This window comes from Thrips palmi, unplaced genomic scaffold (assembly GCF_012932325.1).
Source record: "Thrips palmi isolate BJ-2018 unplaced genomic scaffold, TpBJ-2018v1 HiC_scaffold_10, whole genome shotgun sequence".
NCBI lineage: Eukaryota > Metazoa > Arthropoda > Insecta > Thysanoptera > Thripidae > Thrips > Thrips palmi.
Window position 1 is genome coordinate 7,667,240 of NW_023144621.1, and position 18,262 is coordinate 7,685,501.

Here is an 18,262-nt window from a genome sequence, read left to right on the forward strand (position 1 = left end):
CCTGGCCGCTCCGGCGCCTCGCCTTCCTCCGCGCTGCCGGCCCACTGCGGCACCGCGGCCCGGCGCCTCCGTCCTCCTCGCGCTCACGGGCCGTCCCGACGGGGCGGCAGAGAGGCACAGCGAGGCTCGGACGCAGCCCGCAGGACGGCGGCCACGGCGGCCACGGCGACACAGGACGGCGGCGCACAGATGCCATCTCTCGGAAACGCCCATATTCATATGTCCAGAGCCACACACGCCTGGCGCGGCGCGACGCGACTACGCGACGCCGTGCCCTCGCATGCTGATGCAATGGCATCAGGCCGATCAACCAGGGATCACTGGGTCAGGAGGGGCTGAGCCACCCTCCAGCCTCCGCGCGGCCTTGGCGTGCGCCCCGCCCCGCCCCGCCTCACCCCGCCCCGCCCCGCCCCGCCCCGCCTCACCCCGCCCCGCCACACCCCGGGGGGATGACGGATGGCGTCCGGCGATGACACGATAGGGCGAGAGGTCGCCCCAGGGGCGTTAATGCATCGGAGCCAGTAGTTGGGCAAGCCAGGCAAGCGGGGCGACGCGGCGCCGCGGGGAGCGCTACCGACGTGCCACTGCCGCGCCACCGTGGACGCCTGCAGGCTGCAGGCAGGGTGGGCGACAGCCGGCAGCAGGGCGTGTCTCTGTCGTGCCGCCGGGACTTTGCATCCTTCCGACGAACAATCACTTTCGCCGTTTTCGCACACATTGCACGGCAGGTTACACGATTGAAAGATTCAAAGCAGACTGGGTTCAGTACACTTTGCCTGAAGTGACTTTGCAATAAATATTCCAAGTAGAGTAAGTTCACCCAGCACACTCAAAAAACAAAACTCGTTTGGTTGAGGCAACGCTGTGACACGGGTGTGTTGCGGTGTTGCCTACCCCCAACTTCACAGGCGTTTCCATGTACGGCTTTTGCACTTTTGTTTTTGTTGCTGTTTTTTTTTTTCGCGCCTTATCGTGCAGGTGTCGCCCCGGCGTCCGAGCGCGCCGCACGCGGCCGCACGTAGGTGGGCGTCAAAAGGGAAATCCTCCGGGGCCGCGTGCGAAGTGGTCGTCACGCCGCCGCCTCGAGCCTCGCGGCCGCCACGCGCCGCACCCCGGACGCGCCCCGCCGCGCCCCGCCGCGCCCCGCCGCGCCCCGCCGCGCCCCGCCGCGCCCCGCCGCGCCCCGCGCGCCCCGCCGCGCCCGCCGCGCCCCCGCGCCCGCCGCGCCCCCCGCGCCACACGTGTCGCGGCGTAGGTGGGGCTCCTATTATTTATCGGCCAGTGCATGCACGCATGCACACACGCCCTCGCCGCGCCCCGGGTTCGAGTTCCGCTAGCGGCGGTGCGACTTGGCGAATTTTCGAAATTGGCGCCATTTTAGCACGTGTACGCGCGAAATGCACTTCCGCGGCGCGCGGCGGCAGCGAGGCTTATCTCGCCGGCTGGTCGCACAAGGGGACGCTAAAGGACGCTCCTTGTGGGGCGTGGCGGGGCGGGGCGGGGCGGGGTACGGCGTAGCGCCAGTAGGGTATGTATCTCACGACACATTTCGTGTACTACCCAGGATGCGCACCCACCGCCCGTACACGGCGCCATCGGGGCGAGAGGCCTCGAGAGAGGACGAGATACGAGCAGAGGAGGACCACGGTGGAAACAAAAGCCAGCCAAGGCTATCGAAGACGACGGCGCCAAGAAGGATAAGTCAATGCAGCCGACAGGAAGCACAAGACCATGGCAGGCGACGTTTGCTGCCAAAGAAACAGACAGGAACACAGCTGTTGAGGACTTTGAAGCTAGCAGACGAAGACGGCCCAAGGAGTGGAAGGGCGGTGGCGGCAGAAACGGGCGGCGCGTCCTTGGTCGGCACACTGGATGGCATAACGCATTAACGGCTATCTATATATGGATGCCCCTTTACAGTCTTTGCGTGAAAATGTAACGACCGTGCAGAAGGAGCGCTGCCTGCCGTGCCCTGGCGTGCCCTGCCATGTCCTGGCGGGCCCTGGCGTGTCCTGCCATGTCCTGGCGGGCCCTGGCGTGTCCTGACTGGGCCAGCGTCATTCAGCCACGCGCACGCGCGGCGCAAAAAGACCTGCCGTCCCCGCGGCCCGCACGCCATCAAGCAGTCCAGCATCCTCCTCCTGCTCCAGTCCTTGAGTCGGCAGCGGGGTCGCGCGGTTGGGGTTTCCCGGGCAGATTAAAATATGACACGCGTCTTTTGGAGTCGTATAAAGCGGTGTAGGCCGCGGCGGGCTCGACTTGCCGTCGCATAAAAGGACATCGCGGGGATGTGCGCGCGAATGGGCCAACGTGTCACGAGTGAATATATATGAAGAGATCCCGAGTCATCAATTGAAAGGCGTGCTGCTCGGTGCTGCGCGGCGCTGCGAGCGCACTGAGTCACTTCCAGTCCGTTTAGAGCCCATAAACAGCGCGCTCGGATATTTGGCGCAAATGGCAGGCACCGCTCGGGGCGGCTGCCCGGCCGTACCCCGCGCGGCAGGCTGACTCCGAGAGTGTCGCTCTGACTCTCTCGCACTCTTGGGGGGTTTCGTATGGGTGCGAGAGAGACAGAGCGACGAAGAGGTCTCTTGGAATCAGTCTGCAGGGGCGACGCCAGCAGGTCCCTTGTGTGTGGATGTGTGTCAACGGCGGAAGTTTTAGAGGCTTCAGCCCCGGTCTTGAGACAAGAGAAGTAAAAAGGCTCGCATTTGAAAGCGAAATAAAATTTTTGGGAAGAAATATTGAAAGAGAAAGTGTTAAAACAATTCCCAACTGAGCTCAAAGAAAAGAGTCTGCGCAGCTCAGCGCAGCTGGCTGTCTTGACCGACTTGTTGTTCCCGCGCTGCGACGAGAGCGACAAATTGTCGAAAACTCGCAACCGAGCCGGCGCGTCGCTTCGAAACAAAAACTAGAGTAAGCAGGCTGGCTTCGCCGGGCTTCGCCCGGCTTCGCCATGGCGACGGCCGTGACGAGGCGCGGCGTCACTTTCCTTTTCAACGATCGGAAAGTACAGTCACTCTCGCTACCCGCCGCTCCGCTGGACAAGTTCAAAGAGTCGGCCGGTAATTTCGTCAACGACGAAGAGTCGGCGCGGCACGCAGCGCGCCACCGCACGCACGGCCAGAATGGAAGCTGGTCGGCGGATGCTTTAACGAAGGAAGTCGTGTGGTTCGCGGACGGCACCGTCCAATCAGACGGCGGGACGCTCCGCGACGCGCTACGCTCCGGGCCGCGACGGCCACGGGGCACGGGGCAGGGGGGCAGGGGGAGGGAACCAGGGCCGGAAATTCCGTAGGCGTACGACGAGTCGACAGGGGTAGAGTTACAGACGGAATGGGGTCGAGAAATTAAATGTTGCATGATAAACGCGCAGGCTTACGTTTTTGCGTAACAAGGAGCCTCGCGACATTTTTGTCGTGTTGTTCGGGTCAAGACAGTGCCGAAGGCAGTTTTCAGTCCAGAAAAACCTGAAGCTACGCGGAGCATGAGGTTTGAGAGCAGAAAACACAAGATCGCTGTCACCTGCGTTGAGGTTTCCACCATCTCCAAACAATTGCCTTCTGCTCTCGTTCGGCGCTCCTGACTCACCGCAACTCAGAATTGAAAGAAGATCCCACGTGGTACGAGCCACGGTCCCGGACCTATTTTAATCCTTATGACGGACATGCGGCTTATAAAAAGCGCGTCCGCAACATATCGCGCTAATAGGAATTAGTTGGTGGGGATGCCCCTCGCGTCGCAACTCGCCACCGGTGGCGCACCGCGGGGGTCGCGTGGCAAAAAGCAGCGAACAAATTAGGCTCCGCCGGGACTCGGCTCGGCCGGGACGAAACCGCGAAACCGCTTCCGATTCTCGTGGGAAAGCATAGCCGGCCACGCCACGGCAGTTCGACAAACGTAGACACGCGTATTCGGCAAAATTGCAAAACGGAAATGAAACAGAAAGAGAATCCTCGTGTGTGACTGTGTCCCACACCTGCCGCCGTTGTGTCATCTCTACATCCAGGCGTGGCGCGTCACCACTAACTACCACGGCGCACTTTTTTTCACGCTCGCCACGCCGGCTGCTGTGCGGCCGCGGGATGAAATCAAGATGCCAACGCCAGGCGAGCCGCGGCTGCGAAGAACTTATCGAGTTAGGTAGACCCTGTCCACAGCGAGTGGCGTTGTGCTCACAGCCTCCCCAGAGAGCGAGCGCGCGCACTCACCCACATTCACGCTAACACATACACATACGGACACACACACACACCACCTACTTTGTGCCCAATCGTAGTGAGCCGGGAGCGGGGCGTCATGATGAATTATTCAGCGGAAAACTACTTTCTCACGGGGACTCTTTTGGCGCTGTGAAGGGCCAGGCCGGCCGGGCAGGCCAGGCTGTGAAGACGGAGCGCCGCGAAGCACCGCGCCGAGCCGCCGGCCCGATATGGCTAATTGCTGCGTAATGGCCAGCAGTCTCCACCCGCAGGACTAGCTGCGTCCTTCTCGCACCCCTACGGGGCGACCCGAGAGTGCGAGCGAGACGCAGCGTCGACGGCAGTTCGGAGTGAGCCCGCTGCGCGGCCGCGCGGCTCTGCCCCGTGGGGCTCGGCCTGCCGCTGAGCCGCCGTGATCCCGGCCGAGTGCGAATCGCGCTCAATCAGTTCGAAATCATCCGAGCTCACAGATGGCCGCGCAAACAAACGGCTCGCATTACGGACCCCCTGTGCGAGACGCCAGTTGGAGCGTCAGTTGCTCAGTGGGCCAGAAGACCAGTTTAGGCAGACGGCGCTGGACGCCGTGTGAGTCCTGTCTTACTCAACTAAGCCTCGAACCATTCACAAGTCGCGTTGGAGCTTGGGCACGAGATTTCTGACCTCACTTTCCAGCATAAGAGTGTGCCCCGCGACACCGCGCGCGCCCTGTCTTCCCTGCACAACGAGTGTGGATGTCACGACACACGTGGACCCCCGCGGTCGGTAGTTTCGCGGAACGACAGTCGGCAGCGGGAACGAAACATGCTGAGGAACAAATACCCCGACAGCTTTACCCGCTCGGTCCGTATCCAAGTGAAAATGGGTAGCCAAGTAGTGTCCTAAAGACTCGCCTTCCGGGCTTATCGTGTCAGGCTGCATCTCCACTCCCTCCGTTGTCGTCCTCCCCTCCGTTGCTCTTTCTTCTTCTTCTTCTTCTTCTTCTTCTTCTTCTTCTTCTTCTTCTTCTTCTTCTTCTTCTTCTTCTTCTTCTTCTTCTTCTTCTTCTTCTTCTAATTAAGGGTTGCCTCGTGGCGCACAATGCGGAGTGTTGCAGAGCATGTGGGTGGCCCCTGCACGGTAAAAACGGTTCCTGGTTTTCCCAGGAACCCCCTGGAAATCGCCTATGTCTTCGCCATAGGGCTCCTGGGAAAACCAGGTACCGTTTTTACCGTGTGCACAGCCTTCGGCCCTTCAGGCTCTACGCGTCACAGAGACTAAAGCTCCACAGTCCAGCTTTGCAGCATTTTTTTTTTCTGAAGGTCACCGCCGTCGTCCCACACAATACATGTTCTCACTTCAGGCCACTTTCTGGCTGGCGAGGATGCTCGCATCGAGACATCGCAATGCAGCACTGCCGGGCTGCGGCACTGCGGCCTCGCCGGAGTCCTTTATGCAGTCCTCCATGCAGTCAAGCACTAGATGATCCTCGCGGAGATGCTGCCGGGAGATGCGCGACACGCCAGCGCGGAACACAACGGTCCAGATGAGGGGGTGGGGGGAGAAGTGCAAGGCGTTTGCTTTTGGAACAGAGTCGTAGAGGCAACACATGTCGCGCAGACACGCTACGGGGCTCCGGGAATCAGTCTGAGTCATCACCCTGCCGCAAATCCCGTGAGTGTGTGTGTGCGCGTGTGTGTGTTTGTGTTTTTGTGTTTGTGCATCTGTGTGTGTGGAAACTGTTCAGTAGCTGGATGTAAAGGAAGTTGACTGGGAACCTCGGGCCTACAGCCAGTCCCGTGCACCCGGCCGAAGATCGCAGCACTGTATCTTTAGCAATTCTTGTGATTTGCAGTTAGACACTAGGCCTGACTTGGACCGACAAGGACAGCCTACCGGGGTGGGCACGCCTAGGGAGGATCTATGCATTCTGGGCGGTGAAGGCAGGGCGGGGCGCGGCGAGCTAGCGGCGATAGCAGTGTCGCTCCGTCTCTTTTGCACCCCAGCGGGACTGTTGGGTGGGACTCGCCGCGGAGTGCGAGAGAGACGGCGGCGGGCCCTTCCCGAACGGCATCCCGCCACATTATCTACGTGTGGCGGACAAGGCAAGGCGGCCCGACACGCCGACAAATAGCGGGCCGCCTCTTTGCGGCGCGGCCAACGAGATTTATGCGTCAAAAGCCGTCTTCGGCCGTCTTCGGCCGTCACCGCGGCGTGATCTAGAGGGCCGTGGCCAGGACGCGTCGGAGGGGATGCGCCCAGCGCTCAAGGCGTGCCTCACAAACTTCACTGTCGGCGACAAAAAACTGGAGGCTTATCGTGACTTGCGCAGAGCACCAATTATTCGCAACATGCGGCACTTCCCGTGCACTGATTCCCTGGCGCGCGTGTTCGTGGGACCCACGCGCGTGCAGCACACACACACACGCACACGCACACCAGTGACGCAAGGTGCGTTTTCGCTTTCGCGCACCCCGTGCGTGTCCCCGTGCTGCAGTGCCTCGCTATCGCAGCGTAGCGTTAGGTGTTGTCCATCCACCCTCGCCCTTTCGAGTTCGCCAAACTCCCCCGCGGTGGCGCGCGCGACCCGATTGGCCGGCACGGCACTGTATACGGCTGGAGAGAAACAAGAGCACACACCGACACACTCACACGCACGGCGCACACACCGACGCCGGGGCCGGGCAGGGGCCGGGTACAAGGCAGTTGGCCGATATTGGGGCCCGCTGGCCTGTGCTCGATTAATTGGGGTGGAAGACGCTGTGCTTCGCTGGTCCTTGCGTCAGCGGGAGCACTGGCTTGGGAGGGGAGGGGGTACCGCGATGAGAGAGATCGACAAGGCGCCGCCGCACACAGCCTTCTTCACTCGAAAGCGGCCCAACATTGTTCTGTTTATTGACAAGGCGGTGAGCGGCGGACGCGCGGACGTGTATGGCGACGTGTGAATAACGTCTTAATTACAGACGACGGGCCGCCAAGCCGCGCCACGCCGCGCCACGCCCGCGATCAGGCCGACGGATCACACGAGGATGGAGACGGACAGCAAAGGCTTCATCCCGGCCTGCACCGCGTCATTGGCCCACCACCACAATGCCAGTCGCATTCCGCCGCGTGTGTGTGTGTGTGTGAGGGTGTGTGAGACGACAAGGAAAGCATTTCGCAGCTGAGACTGGCAATAATGAACTCTTCTTCGGGTGAATCGCTCAGTCATACATTTAAAACTAGGGGTACGCGCCGTTCAGTCTGGGCGCGTAGTGTGGCTGAGCGATGCGAATTGACATTTTTCGTGCACTTGGTTTTTGCTTGAGTAGACGAAATGTCCATCTTATGGGCTCATATTCAGTGATCTTTAGACCAGGGGTACAAATGGAAGTGATTTTCGTTATCAGAACACCAAATACTGCTCGGATCAATGTCAAACTCGATTTAAAAATTTTGGTCCAAAATTGGTCAAAATTCGGTTATATATGAGTCTGGGAAAAGTTTGAAGGTCATTTTTGAGTTCAGCACACCAAAAACTGCAGGAAACAATGTAAAACTCGACATGAAAATTTTGGTCCAAAATGATCTAATTTGCGATGAAAATATAAGTCTGGAGTCGAAATGAAAGTGATTTTTGTTATCAGCACACCAAAAACTGCTGGAATCAACGTGAAACTCAATTTAAAAATTTTGGTCCAAAATTGGTCAAAATTCGGGTAAGTGTGAGTCTGGGAAAATTTTGGAAGTCATTTTTGAGTTCAGCACACAAAAAACTGCAGGAAACAATATAAAACTTGACTTGAAATTTTTGGTCCAAAATGACCTAATATGGGATGAAAATATAGGTCTGGTATTAAAATGGGAGTTATTTTCGTTATCAGCACTCAAAAAACTGCAAGAATCACTGTACAATTCATTTCAAAAAATTTAACCGAAAATCGGTTAAATTTTGGGTTAGGGGACAATTAAGATGTCAATATTGAGGTCAGCGCACTGAAAACTACAGGGAAATACATAAATCTCAACTTGGAAAGTTTTGCCCCAAATTTCGTAGCTCTTGATGAAAATGTAGGATTGGCATTGAAATAAATGTAGATTTTGTGACCAGTACACTGCAAACTACATACAATACTTTAGACTCAATTGCTGTATATTGTTCCTATTTGTCTTCATGAAGCACCCTCTGTCGTCACCAATTCCCTGATGCCACACCAAAGCGAATCCCTCAGTCGAGTAAAATTCAATTGCCAGCATTGAATCGCTTAATTGGCTACTCGTATGCTTGGGTCACTATTCGATAAATCTTTTTTCTTAACTAATGAACTCACAATTTTATAAGTTATATTTATGAAACATTTTGTCATTCTTTCATTTTGAACCAGTCAATAAAACAATATTGATTGGAACATGTTATCACAGTAAATATTAAGAGAGTCAGTTTAGGGTAGGCTGATCTAAACCAGTTAACGGGGACCAATTATTGTAAAATCCAGTGATTCGTCACATAGAGTCCAATGCCAAGGCTACCCAAGGCTTAATGAACCGACATAATTTATCTTACTCATGTAAACAATACTGAGTAGTACCAGTTACATTAACTTTGGTGAAGTTAAAGGAATCGTCTCACTAAATCCAATCACCAATTCACTCACCGCTCAAAACCTGAGTCGTCTCTTTGAAACCAATATCAATTCAAACTCCATTAGGATTAAATATACACAACCATATATTGATTCTATTAATAAACTCATGTTAGTACTATTGCACTCTTGTCAGCTTGCAGCATTGCAATAGAATGAATTTCTCGAGTCCAAACTAAGTATGCCTGCCAATTTCAACACAAGTTATTTATGCATTTCCCTGATTTCCTCTAGTTTGAAAATTTTAAAAAGAGGATGACACTAGAATGAAATAAGAAGATGCACACAATACAAAAGGTCAAAATAAAAACATCCTTTTTACAATGCTTTGTCAAAGTGCACTGACCTGAAGATGATTCCCCTCTGACAGGGGAGGGGGGAGAGGGGAACGAAACACGTAAATCATTTTCGAATCCATTCTCCATATTTCGCTGTGTTGGTGTTCCAAAAGGGTTTTAATCATTCAAGAATGTTGAAAAACTAAGGCCGATCTCATTTCCAAACCCTTCTGCTCTTTATTTCGTTTTATTTGCTTATTTGCTTAAGTCCCGTATTTGAGAGCCGCGGACCCGCAGGTATGAGAAATTGGTGAGCGCTGCCGCACTGCCAACCTAACCACGCTAATGACCTGATTCAAAAATATGTTTTGAATATTTCAAACGATACTAAACAACGATTTGAAACAAACTCGTGTTGGGGGGGGGGGTACTAAGGCGACGTTAAATACGAAATCTTGAAACTATAGCCACTGTAGTTGCTGAGAATCGTTGGTGAGTACAAACAGACAGACAGACGCACGACCAGTCACTTTTCAGCGCGCCCAAACACGGCAAGGGCTTCGCTATCGCTCAGCCAAAAAAGTTTCTCCAGAACGTTTGACACCTGCCGCCTTTTCCGGATATTGATTTCGTGAGCAATTGTTTTGCAGATGGTCTAGTGAATTTGGTCCAATTCACTGCAGCATTTTTGTGATTCCGCCCGGCCACCACACACGTGCTGGGCGTGGCGAAGTAATAACAGCTTTAATGACAATAATACAGATGTAAGCGCGAGGGCGCCCCTCTGTATCTCTCGCTCTCCATTGTTCTGTCGCGACGCGGCGCTAGCCTATGAGCGCGCTGCGGCACGGTACCGCGTATATCTTTTTTTCACTGCGGTTTTCTAGCGATCGCGACCCAGCGAGCAGGGCGATGCTACGGGTGGTTGCCGCAATGTCCTCCAGCTGACCCCTGGTTAGGTCCTCGCAATCCTAGAGTGGAGGACTTTGAGCAGAGAGTGTGCCCCGCAGAACAGACTGCCCGCTGACTGCCGATACACTCGTCGCGCGACAGCTCGGAACAGCGCGGCGCCCTGCATTATGTATGTGGCAGCGACGTCGTCGCCTCTCATCCCGGGGAGTACCATCTCGGATAGGAGGTCCGATTTCCATCCAGGCTGCGTTCGGCGGAGCGGAGTCGCCGAGCCCAAAAGGGCGACATCGCGACGATACTCGTAGCAATCAATGAAGGACTAGGGGAGAGTGGAGAGGAACGCCATTTTCGAAAGCGGAGAGCAGTGGGCCACTGCGTCTGCACCTTATACTAGTCCAGCGGTTCTCAACCTTGGGGTCGCGACCCCAAATGGGGTCGCGAAAATATTTCGAGGGGTCGCGGCGAGGTAACTGGGGTCGCTTGGGGTGGCGGCGGTTTCCCAGCTGGCCCACACGCCGAGCACTGGCGGGAACAACTTTTAAGTTGATCAAAACGGTCACAAATGTGTTTGAAAAATCGTGTTTTGGGCCGACTTTAGGCATCCACTGCGTCTGATCCGAGGCGGTATTTCGTCCTCCCTCAACGGGCAATTGGTCTTTACACCTTTCTTTAGCATGCCTTTGTTACGGAGTGCGATTATCTGCCTTAATTTGGGAGCAGTAGTGCCGCAAAGTTGATCAAAACGGCCACAATTGTCTGTGAAAAATCGTGTTTTTGGCTGAATTTACGCAGCCACAGCGTCTGATCAAAGGCGGTATTTCATCCTCCCTCAACGGGCAATTGGTCTTTGGACCTTCCATTAGCATGCCTTTGTTACGGAGTGCGATTATCTGCCTTGGTTTGGGAGCAGTATTGCCGCAAAGTTGATCAAAACGGTCACAAATCTCTGAAAAATCGTGTATTGATCAACTATGCGGCAATACTGCTCCCAAACTAAGGCAGATAATCGCACTCCGTAACAAACGCGTGCTAAAGGAAGGTCCAAAGACCAATTGCCTGCTAATGGAGGACGAAATACCGCCTAGGATCAGACGCAGTGGATGCTTAAAGTCGGCCCAAAACACGATTTTTCAAAGACATTTGTGACCGTTTTGATCATTTTCGCTGCAATACTTCTTCCAAACTAAGGTGGATTATCGCACTTTGTATCAAAGGCATGCTAAAGGAGGGGTCGCGTGGGGTTGCGAAATTTTTCCTGGGAGTCGCGGAAATTTTTCGCTACAAATTTGGGGTCGCGAACCGAAAAAGGTTGAGAAACGCTGTACTAGTCTAATAGTCATGCTCAACTCAGCTGAGGGTGAGCTAGTATTTTGTAAGGATTTGTAAAGATTTGTTGAGTTTTGCTCGAGCAGATTTTTGCGAGGGTCTTGGATGGAGCCTTGGAAGAACCTTTTCACCCACCAATGTCTTGTTGGCGCTTGCCAGAATCCGTTCACAATCTTGATACAGCCAGAGCCTTGCCGCTGCGTCTTTTTGCTTCCTTCGCGAAGTGGGTGCCGATACGCATCCAGACCGGCGCGTGATGGAGGCACGCGACGCGGCACGCGACACACCGCGTTCGACGCGCGTCAGCGTGGCACGGCTGTCGTGGAATTACACAAGACGCTCGCGCGGCATCTTGTTACTTGGTCGCCGATATTGGCACATCAACTTAACGAGAGTATTCATCGTGCGCTGCGTGTGTCGCCGTGTCGCGGCGCGCGGCGCTAGGGGCGTGTGCGTGGCCCAGACACCGACTATCTCGGAGAGGGGGCTGAGGGGGTCTCAACGCCAACCACGCGCAGCTGAGCGAGCCTCCTGCACCATTAGGCTCTCATTACTTTACGGCCAGACCTTTTTCTCGCGGGCCAGGGGCTGTGATGCCGTTTCATTATGATAAGGCTGATTTAACGGGGCCGCAGCCGGGCGGGGTTGGGCGGGGCGGTGTGCCGATGAGCTTGCGAGCCACCGCAAGGCCTATGCGTTGCATAAACAGGGTGGCATGGCAGTAGGCTGACCCGAGCGGCACGGGCAGTACGACACGTTACGGCCGCGCCCCACCCCGCCCCGCCCCGCCCCGCCGCGCCACGCCACGCCATGACACATCACGCCACGACTGCGGGCACATCTAGGGCACGCCGGGGCGGTCAAAGCGCTCCGTGCCGATCCTCATTACGCATCCACCGGTGACATACGCCAGAGCACGCCAGCACAGGCAGGCACCGCACTGTGGTCCGCTACACATATGGACGAATAAGAAATCGTATTTTTATGGAGTGCTGTGTTGGAAGGAACCACACAAATTTTCGCTGAAAGTTTCTTCACGTAGCTAGGGTCGCCGTTCATTCGACACTGCTTTCCGGGCGGGTCTTCTGACGGGCCTACATTCCGATTGACACTCCTCATCGGCGTTTGCTGCATCTTCGAGCTGCATTAGTGCCCCATTCATGCAACATGTTCGTACAGTACCGCGGCGCAACATTGGCGCACAGTGCCAAAGGTGCGCGGGAACGGTGCGCAGCGTGGCGCGCCGTGTGCTCCTGTCCAGTCAGGCTCCCCTCGCGGTGGGGCCGTGCGGCCGTGCGGCCACCCACACCGCTGGCAGTACGGAGCGACCCACACGCTCGGCAGAGGGTGAGACTCCCCGCCCGGCCCCTCCTCGCCCCGCCACCGCCTCGCATTGCTGACCGAGGCGAAGCAGCATATCCCGGAAAAGAGCACAGCCGTAATAAAGTGTAGTACAAGATCGCAAAACCAATACGGGAGAGAGAGAGAAGAGCTGGAGGAGGAACCCCTGCCACGGCACCGCGAACGAAAGCAGAATGGACGTCTTCAGAAAGAGACAGAGCCACCCACTCGTCGAGTAGCAGGTGTCATTCGCTGCGCGAGTCTACTGCCACCAGCAGCAGGAAGTGTTCCAATGGACCGTCAAGTGCGTGGCTTTACCGAGGCGTCTTGCTCAGGGAATGTCGCTTGGACTGCCAATGAGACCCATCGGGGCCTATCGAGACCTATCGCTGGCTCTGGCCATGTGCCTTTCCTCGATGTTCATTTCCAAGGTTTGGGTTGCCAAGTGTTACAAGGAGATGGCCATGGGATGAACATGCTGTCTCTGGGTTTGCGTCTGTCACGAAAGGCGCATGATGTCGATAATTTTGTGTCGTTTGGATATACGTCTTCGGATGAAACGAATTCTGATAGTGCAGGCAGAAGCATTAGAGCCATGAATGCACATTAAAGTTAGGACCACCGCGCCTCTTTCGATTCCTCGAAACGATCACTCCCATGGCGACACTTGGCGAATGGCAGGGATGCCGCTAATTGCATGCCGTCTGTGTGCCCTGCGCTGCGTGGCACTGCGTGGCACTGCGTGCGCGCTGCGTGTAGTGTCGCGTTCCATATTCATCTGGACACGGCCAGTTTAGCCGCAGAATCCGCTAGCTATCATTTTAATATCATCCAGTCACGATGCCGCGGATGCATAATTCGTGCCCCGCTACGCGCCGCCACGCCGCCACGCCGGGCGCGGAATATTTTACACTTGCTCCACTCGGCAATCTTCAAGTCGCATCGTGTCCCTCCGCGGCTACACTATTCGACATGTCCTCTTCCCTTTTCACTCCCCGCCCGCACACTCGTCCATAGTGTTCCCGATCCCAGGGGCAAATTAGACGAAATAGTCAATGGCCTAAAGGATTACGCGTTTGCGCCCCGCCTGCCCTTATGAGGAGGCACCGATCACCTGAAGTTGTACCTGGAGATGAAGACCGACTTTAGCAAGCGCAAGAGTCTGAAGCTGCCCGACGGACGGCACACTCCCGTCAGAGAGAAGAAGACTTTTCGCCCGAGGTGCCTGCGTAACGCAACCGTGAGCTTGGTGCGAGTGCATGCCGTAAAAGTCGAGCGTTGCCAGCGTTGTGCTCACTGGCGATCGCCCCTAAAATGCAACGAATTATTCTCTCGGACGTAACCGTCGGCTGGCAGCGGGGCCCAGCTCCTCCTGAAAACCACTGCACTGCACGGCCCGCGGGCGGGATCCCTAAAGGCACGACTTCCCAATTTGTCATCCTCTGCCCGCTTCGGAGCGCGCTCTTTTTGTCGCGAGGTACGCCGGGCTGGCCGAGGCGTGGGCGTCGTCATAGCCTCATTTGCATACAGTCCAGAGCAGTGCGGTGTCGCGGTGTCGCCGCTAACCTCTAGCGGGCCGGGCCGGGCCGGGCCGGGCCGGGCCGGGCCGGGCCGGGCAGGCTGACCTCAAGAGAGGAAGGCACTGCACCGCACTGCAGGCCTCTGGTACCCACTGGCCGCACGCTACCAGTGTACTACAACGCCTCCGCCAGCACGAACTCAGCGCGGACGGCGGACACGGCTGTCCGTCGCCGAAAAGGCAAGGCGATGCTAATGAGCGCGGCGACGCGTCGTTAGGGAAAGGTCATCCTCGAGACGAATCGTCGAACGCATCGCGGACGGATAAGTGTCGGGAAAAGAATGGGGCTCTGATCGGCCCGCCTGGAGGCTCCAGCAACGGACGGACAGACGGACAGACAGACGGACGGACGGACAGCGCGTCGCTTTGGGCGGGGAGACGCGAGCGCGGCGGCGCATCGCTTCGACTATGATTACAGGCCCAACAACTCTTCGGGACGCATTGTCACCAGGATAATCGGCTGCGGGCCTCGCCGCCACGCCCGCTCTACTCGCGTGGGCGGGGGCAGGGCAGGCAGGGCACGGCAGGCAGGGCACGGCAGGGCAGCGCCTCGTGGGGGGCGCGCTGGATTACTGCATACCACCTTTAGCAGGCCATGGCGCGGCGTGGCGGCAGAGGATCGGAAGAGCAGGGCGTGGCGGTGGAAGAGCGGCGCACTGACGGCCTTGCAGGCCTAGCTCGCCGTGGAGGGCTCCGGCTCGCGGCTCGCGCGTTTATTGCAAGGTGTCTGCTGCAGAGCGAGTCCGAAGCAGTAGTGCCACGTCGCTCCGTCTCTCTCCCACTCGCAATTCCACGGCACGCCCTGTGAGAGAGGCAGCACAGCGACGGTGCTGCAGTTTCAGAATCATCCGGCTGGAAAGGTGTGGCGAGCCATGGGGGCAAAACACTGAAGAATGATAATCGTCAATCGTCATCAAACTCGCTGCTCTTTTTTTCTTCCCGTCCATTCGGAGGTATTGCAGCTTTTGAGGAATGGTGTGAGGATTGCTACGCGTTGAGAAGTGAGAGAACGGTCGCATTGCAGCTGTAATGAAGAAAAATTAGTGGCAATGGCCGCCGGGGGGAAAAACATCGGAGATGTCGTTACCAGTGTGTCCTTGTGGTGGCCTTGTTTTTAGGGTGAGGCACAGGATGAGGATTGGTGGTATCTATGCCAACCAAGGTGAATGAGACACTCTTCTGTCACTGTCGCTCTTATGAGGCGTCCCATCGATATCGACAGAGCTTTCAGTCGTTCTGCTGGGGAGGTCCACCGAATGGCACGCGACGCCCGGAGAACACACATTGCAGATAGACTCCGAGAGTCGTTTCCGTCTTTCCGTCTTTCCGTCTCTCTCGCACCAATACGGGGCTTCCAGCGGGAGTGGCAGAGCGACAGAAAAGGGACACTCTCGGAATCAGTGTACTGCACCGGGACACGGCAGAGAAACGAGGGAACGGCCGCGCCTCGAGTTACGCTTTGCATTTGAGGAACAGCCGGTCCGCGCCTTTAATTGAGAATTATAAAGAACACCTGCGAAGGAACTCACACGGCGACAAACGAGAAACACGCATGCAGGACCACCAGAAAAGGAAAAGAGGGAGGGAGGAAGGGGGGGGGGAGGTTTGTGGCACTGAAGCACGGAACATTATTTGGACGCTGAAGCGCCTCGCGCCATTATAACAGGTCATTATGCAGATGTAGGTTGCAGAGGACCGACTCCGAAGCGCGCTTTCGTCGCTCTGTCTCTGGCGCACTCATGGAGTTCCCCGTAGCAATAAAGAGCGACACAGCACTGTTCGAAATCACTCTGCGCAGGACCTTCTCCTGATCTGACGGGGAGGGGGGGATATTCAAGTTGCGCTTGAGGGGTGCGAGAGAAAGCATGCAAGTTCGTGTGTTGCAAAAGCCCGAAACACAAGAAGCGGGGCTACCGCTTTCGGCATTCTCGTAACGATCTCTCGAACGCCCTCTGTATTTGCGTGCTCACAGAAGATGGAAATAATTGTCCGTCGAAGGTTCCAGAAAGGCCACGCACAATGCCTTCCAGAAGGTTTCAGAAAAATGCAAAGCGCTGGTACCCCCACCGCAAGTGCACGCCGCGCTTCCCGAACGACTCCAGAATGACTCGGACTGCAACACGTTCCGAACACCGCTTTCGTCACTCTGTCTCCCTCGCACTCACGATGCGTTCCGTGCGGGTGCGAGAGAGACAGAGTGACGTCCCCCGTCCGTGGTTGCGCGTTGTGCGGTGGTAGCTGGTTGCCCGCCTGGCGCCCCAAACAGTAACGGAGTGATTATAGACACGCCGCGTTTCTATAAGAAAAAAGACAGTTATATGCACACCGGAAAACCGCTGGTGTGTATATAATAATAAATGGCGTTATTTTCACGCGGCGTGTCTGCAATGTCTAGTTATCTTATTAGCACGCCGGAAAGGCTTTTCCGGCGTATCAATAATAATTTGTAGCTTTATGTTGACGCGGCGTGTCCCTAATGGTGTATTTTCTTATTGACACGCTTCAAACTCGTTTCGGCGTGCCTTTAATATTTTTCCAAGTTAGGTGCACGCGGCGTATCTCCAATGCTGTGTTGTGTTTGCTTATTTAAACACCGAATGGAAAAATGTGTTTCTAGCGAGGAACCCGTCCGGCCAGGCTGGCATGGTGGGTGGGTGGTACCGCACCCGCATGCTAAGTTTTTGTCCCCGGTTCGAATCCCGCAGAGTGTGGCGTGCAAATAATATTTTCCCCCTTTGTTTGCACGCCGTGTGCGAATAATAAATCTAGCAGTTATAGACACGCGGCGTGAACGCAACGGTACAATTTCTTATAGAGACGCCTCAAACTCTTTCTGGCGTGTACATAATACTTTTAGCCCCAATTTCCACGCGGCGTGCGGCGTGTCTATAAGGCACTAAATCGTTGTTTACACGCTTGGTCAGTACAAAGTGCTCTAAACTTGCAACCCGACCGGCCAGGAAGGCGTCGTGGGCCGGTGGCACCGCACCTACATGCTAAGTTTTTGTCCCCGGTTCGAATCCCGTCAAATGCGGCGTGCAAATAATGTTTTCTCCCTTTGTTTGCACGCCGTGTGAGAATAATAAATTTAGCAGTTAGAAACACGCGGCGTGGACGCAACATAAGGTTTTCTTATTTACACGCTTCGAAACACGCGCTAAGTCCTCAAGGGGAGGGTGCCTACCACCTAAGTGTTTCCTCGTGGATGACACCGTCGTGGTCCTAACAGACACCAGCCATCCCAGAGCTCTGTTCGCCGTGCTTGAGGACTTAGCGCGTGTTTCGAAGCGTGTAAATAAGAAAACCTTATGTTGCGTCCACGCCGCGTGTTTCTAACTGCTAAATTTATTATTCTCACACGGCGTGCAAACAAAGGGAGAAAACATTATTTGCACGCCGCATTTGACGGGATTCGAACCGGGGACAAAAACTTAGCATGTAGGTGCGGTGCCACCGGCCCACGACGCCTTCCTGGCCGGTCGGGTTGCAAGTTTAGAGCACTTTGTACTGACCAAGCGTGTAAACAACGATTTAGTGCCTTATAGACACGCCGCACGCCGCGTGGAAATTGGGGCTAAAAGTATTATGTACACGCCAGAAAGAGTTTGAGGCGTCTCTATAAGAAATTGTACCGTTGCGTTCACGCCGCGTGTCTATAACTGCTAGATTTATTATTCGCACACGGCGTGCAAACAAAGGGGGAAAATATTATTTGCACGCCACACTCTGCGGGATTCGAACCGGGGACAAAAACTTAGCATGCGGGTGCAGTACCACCCACCCACCATGCCAGCCTGGCCGGACGGGTTCCTCGCTAGAAACACATTTTTCCATTCGGTGTTTAAATAAGCAAACACAACACAGCATTGGAGATACGCCGCGTGCACCTAACTTGGAAAAATATTAAAGGCACGCCGAAACGAGTTTGAAGCGTGTCAATAAGAAAATACACCATTAGGGACACGCCGCGTCAACATAAAGCTACAAATTATTATTGATACGCCGGAAAAACCCCGGAAAAGCCGG